Source organism: Crocuta crocuta, unplaced genomic scaffold, assembly GCF_008692635.1.
Source record: "Crocuta crocuta isolate KB4526 unplaced genomic scaffold, BGI_CrCroc_1.0 scaffold189, whole genome shotgun sequence".
Taxonomy (NCBI): Eukaryota; Metazoa; Chordata; class Mammalia; order Carnivora; family Hyaenidae; genus Crocuta; species Crocuta crocuta.
In genome coordinates this window covers 1,334,264-1,340,154 of record NW_027551564.1, presented here as the reverse complement: position 1 = coordinate 1,340,154, position 5,891 = coordinate 1,334,264, and positions in this window count along the sequence as shown.

Below are 5,891 nucleotides of genomic sequence, written 5' to 3'. Positions count from 1 at the left end.
ACAGGATTTAGAATCAGAATAACAATGATAGCTATCATTTATGATACTTATCACATACTCCATACTGTCCTATATACTTCATATGTGTATTACTTCATTTTATTTACACACATACACACACACATAAAATGTGCTATATCAACTCAATATTGTGGGATTCTTTAGAAAAAGAAGGAATTGAAGGCTTTGGAAATAACCATGAGTCAGAGTCTTTCAATGTGTTTTTATGAAAAGTTGACCCCACAATTTCATATGAGCTATGATAAAACACCACTATTGAATAGAAAATTTGTTTCTATCTGAAGTGATTTTCTAAATATGTTTAGAAAACCTATAATCTAACTTATTTATAGAAGGTAAGAAATAAAAATTTGAATTCTCAAACTCAGTATTCAAGAACTGATTATGGTAATATTAGAATCCAATATAAAATGTTTATTTTAAAAATTTAATGTTTTTAATTATTTTTTGGAGACAGAGTATGAGTGGGGGAGGGGCAGAGAGAGAGAGAGGGAGACACAGAATCCAAAACAGGCTCCAGGCTCTGAGCTGTCAGCACAGAGCTGTCAGGTTGAACCCTTGCACCGTGAGATCATGACCTGAGCTGAAGTCGGAGACTGAGACACCCAGGCACCCCATAAAATGTTTATTTTTAATTTCCAAAGCATAATTTTTAGTTCAAATAAGCTTCTACATTAATTAGAGATGTTAATTCATGACAAAGTTTATGATAAATAAGGTTCCCTATTATATGACAATATAAAGGAATGTTTAAGAGTGCTCCCTCTCACGGTCTCGATTTGTGTTGTGAGGTCTTCAGACAAAGCTAAGAGAGAGAAAATATTATCCCCTTCTTATGAGAAAAATGTGATAATATTTTACAGGTGGGGCTTTTGAAAGGTAATTAGGCCATAACGGCTGAACTCTTATGATTAGATTAGTGCCCTTACAAGAAGGAAAAGGAGACAGCTTGCCTCTTCTCTCTGCCCTGTGAGGATGCAGTGAGAAGACAGCCATCTGCAAAAAAGGAAGAAGGCTTTCACCAGAACCCAACAACACTGGCTCCCTCATTTAATATTTCTGGTCTTCAGAACGGTAAGAAATACATTTCTGTTCTTTAAGTCATCCAGTCTACAGTATTTTTGTTATAGCAGCTTAAGTAGATTAAGACAAGCAGTAAGTGCCAAAGTACTTACAAAATGTTATCCTGTCCTTTTATTTATATGCTTAATATTTAAGTGTATCCTGTCCTTACATTCAACCATATATATTTTCTTCTGTGGTTCAGAGGTGTAGAATTCCACTGTCATTATTTATTAAACATTTGTTGTTATTTTGCTGTGCAATCTTATAAAATTCTTTGTACTTTCAGCCTTTATGCTAATCGTTAATATCATACTTAAACAATTTTTGCCCCATGAGAGCAATAATAGCTCAGGAAAACTCTAAACATAAAAGCAACAAACCAGAGACATTTTCTAATAATGTAGGAAGATACCATTAAATAAAGATAACAAAAAAAAAAAAGTGAACATACAATTAAATTGATAGTCTGAGAATGTGGCTTTCGGTCTTGTATTTTTAGAGGCCTGGCTCACAGAGTTGTTACATAGGAAAACATCACTGTGAGTAAAGAATGTGAGGGTTGAATTTCATTGAATAAAATTGTTAAACTTCTATTAGTATTCTATTCCCACTTTGAATAAACCCTCTTAACCCTAGTTTCCCAAAATATAGTCTAGAGAAAGCACAGGACTCTAGCCTGTATTTCTGCTGCGTCTGAAAATTCAGCAAAGAGTTATGGTAGAAATCTAATCAAAACATCTCTTTTAGGGGTTACTGGGTGGCTCAGCTAGTTAAGTATCAGACTCCTGATTTCAGTTCAGGTCGTGATCTCATAGTTTGTGAGATCTGTCTTGAGCTCTGTGCTGATATCGAGGAACCTGGTTGGGATTCTCTCTCTCTTTTTCTGCCCCTCCCCAGTGCTGTCTCTGTCTCTGTTTCTCTCTCTCAAAATAAATAAATAAACTAAAAATGACAACAACATCTCCTTTAGCTATACTTTGACTTTTATGGATGCTCTCATGCTTGATGCAGCAAAAACTACTCCAGAAAAAAGTTAACACAGTAGAGAGAGTACATTTGCTGAGAGTGTCTACTTTAGCCAGAGTGGCCAGATTAGGCTTCCTCAGCGAGATGATTTTTTTAAAGTCCTAAATGAAGTGAAAGAAACATCCAAAATAATACCCAAGAGGAATGTTTTCTAGTCACAGAACCTCAAATGAGTGCCAAGCACCTAAGGATAGAATGAATATAGCATGCTCAAGGGATCAAAAAATAGTCTCTGTGGATGCAGTTCAGTGACAAAGAGGGAGACTTGAAAGATACAAAGTCATACAGGTAGATGGGGCCAAATCCTATAGGATCTTGCAGGTCATGGAAACTAATTGGGTTTTTAATCTAACTGCTATAGACACAACTGGAAAGAAATGACATGGTTTGACTGCAGTTTAGAGACACTGTTCTGCTGGTAAGGAGACTATGTCAAGACAAGAGTAGAAACAGAGATCAGGGAGGCTGTTCACATGCAGTCCAGGGAAAGACTGGAAGAGATTCTTCCTGAGGGGCTACTGCATTTTATATATATTTTGTAGCTGATGAACTGAAGATTGTATATGAGGCCTTGGGAAGAATCAAGGATGAATCCTAAGGTCAGCCAGAGCTACTGAGTTGATGGTGATGCCATTTGCTTATCTAGGGAAGAGTCACAGGAGAACAAGATCCACTAGAGTATCACTGCCCTAAATTCAACTGCTGCCTAGGAAATACTTAGCTGATTTTCTCCACTAATGTTTCAATGGTTTACATAAAATACAAATATATACATATGCCCACTATTCAGATTGTTTATGGAATAGTAAGTAGCAAATGTATATGTTAAAAACATACATGACTTTTCCAAAGACATCTTAGAATTAAAACTAACCAGAAATGGAAATATAATCTGATTTAGGAACTCTAAATGAACTTTAATTATTGTATAAATTAGAAAATAGTTTACTAATGGTGTAAAAACAGGGAGTTTTCAAAAACAGAGAAACTTGGCCTAAATCATTCAATAAAAATTATATTAGACAGATCCTTTCACATCACAGAAAATAAAAACTACAGGTAGGACACTAGGAGTAAAAAGATCTGATGTATGCAGAAAGGCATGGAGAGGGAGAAAAATAAACACATAGAAAAGGAAATCGACAAGCCAAGAGTAGGGATAATTCAAACGTTTTGCTGTTGGGTAACTCTAAGGCATATATGACAGACTTTTTTTGTCATGATGCATAATAAAAATTGAATTAGAAACAAAAAATACCCTTTAATTAAGTTTTATTGCAATGATAAATTGTACTATTATGTAAGTTCTTGTCCTTGTAAAACAAGAAACTGTCACTGGGGGTAAACATGGAAAATTCACTAAGTCAAAGAAGGGGAACACTTCTGGAAGTAATAAATAATTATTAAACATGCTAAAAAGAAGAATATCAATGCATTCAGTAAGATGTGTATGGAAAACTGTACATAGTCAAGAGTGGCCACAATTGTAAACATCCACTTTCTAAAGAAAGGACAAATGAATGATTGATCAAATTACCAGATCTATTTCTCACGTATGCTTTGATCATCCACAAAGAGAGAGAGAGAAAGAGAAACAGAGAGTGGGGGACAGGGGGAGAGAGGGAGAGAGAGGGATAGAGAGAGAGGGAGAGAGAGGGAGAGAGAGGGAGAATTAGAATTGGCACTAACATGTGGTAGAGTGAGTTGAACTGAATTGAATTGAGCCGTTCTGAATTGAACTGCATTGAATAAAATTGAATTGGGGATTTGTACTGATTGTGAATAGCTGGCTGTGTGAAAGAGTGGCTGAGTGATTAGCCAGAAGCTTTATACTAACGCCAAGTATGTGAGATTGCTGCAGAGTGAGTGGAAAAATAAAATGAGGGTTTGCTGCTAACAGGAATTGGATATTAAGACAGTAAAGTATAATCATTAAAATAGAAGGATAAAAAACTATTCAAGGGAAAGAAAAAGAGTTGCTACAAATAGATGCCAGAAATAAAAGAAAATGAAGATGAAAAGAAACATAGGAAAGAGAAATACTGGAATAGAAGTCTATTAAAGACATATATTAATGATTATTTGGTTTAGTATTTTCTAATTCTTGGATATCACCAAATTTAGGTCCAAAGGCCTCTCATTTCTTCTTCGAAGAGTTGAATACAACGTGCCAATCCATGCTCCCAAATAAGATGAGCCACTAAAGAAGGATTTATTCATTGGTGGCTCATGAGCAACAGCAGAGCATCGTTGAATAACTGCATTGAGGTTGACCATGTTCTGTGTCAGTTCTTCATAGGTGCACATCCATTATCTTTCCAAACAAAGAAGAGTGAGAACTGTACTCTGTGACATTTAACTGTTTCATGGGTGTCAACTGAGAGCAAAGGAAGCCCTATTACTTCACCAAAATAACTTCTTGTAATGGGTAATGATCTGCTCTTCTTGCTTTTAAAAATACGACATTTTGAGACAATTAGCTCTGTCTGCCACTTGGTTCTGAGTAACCTGCAAACATGAAACACCACATTGAGAAAGAAGTCTTCTGCAACTCTGTCCTGCAGGGGGCTGTACCAGCCTGAGGGAGCTGGTGGCATGTGTCTTCTCCCCACTGTGACTTCAGATTTGTGGCTTGGAATCAGCAATGGCAGGAGTACTTCTATCTTAGAAATCATCAAAGGCCATAACAAGAAGTTCCCTCTAATCCCAGTACCAAATCTGTAAACATTTATCAGCACATCACTTTCAAATGAATTTGAGAGCAATAAAATTGGTGAAATAAGTGGTAGCCACAAAAACAATGTGTCTGTCCTCTATCTTGTACTCTTTTTTGTTTACCACAGTGTGTTGGGAATAGACGTCATCAATGGCACTAGAGAGAGATAGATTTTAAGTGCCAGCTCCTGGTTTCATAGCTATGTGAACTTTAATATATTAATACCTTTTCTAAGCTACTGTTTCCACAGTTCCTCTTTCTCATAGGATTGTAGAGAGATATATAGGAAATAATGTATGCAAAATGTTTAACTCCATCCTTGGCATATTGTATGTGTGGCAGTACCATAATATGTTGTACACTCATTAACTACTGCCTTAGCTTTGTTCACTATTTTTTGGATTCTTCTGTTTCTCTCTCTCAAACTCCATAGTAGTATCTATGAAGACTTGGTTGGATGCTTGATTCTATTAGCTTTAGCTCTCAGCTAGGCTTATTTCTTCTGGCTAGATCATGAATGCTTCTTGGTAGATTATCTTACTCCCATTTGGTATACCTGCCACCTCTATGCAGACCTTGTCCAATCAAATCTTATATATCTGATCTCATCTTATATATCTTAGTCTATAAAATGAGCATAGTTTAAATGTGGTATATTTATAATTTATTTTCACTTACAAATCATGTGTTAATAAATAAACATGCCTATGAAATGTCACAAAATTAATTTACATTTAAAATAATTTTGTTCAAATATACAAGCTTAATTATTAATCATTCTGTTTTATAGGCGTTTATGTCAGATTTTAAAAATATTTAAATTTTTTGAGCAATTTTTAGATAATATTTTCACATTTTAAAGAATAAAAATGTGTTTAAATATAAAAAATGGATAAATATATCCATTATATTTAAAATATATTTAAATATAAAAATATTTAATGTATAATATATATAATTATAAATATATTTTATATATAATAATATAATATATATAATTATATATATTTATAAAATATATAAATATATTTAAATATAAAAATTATTATATTAAAAATATGAA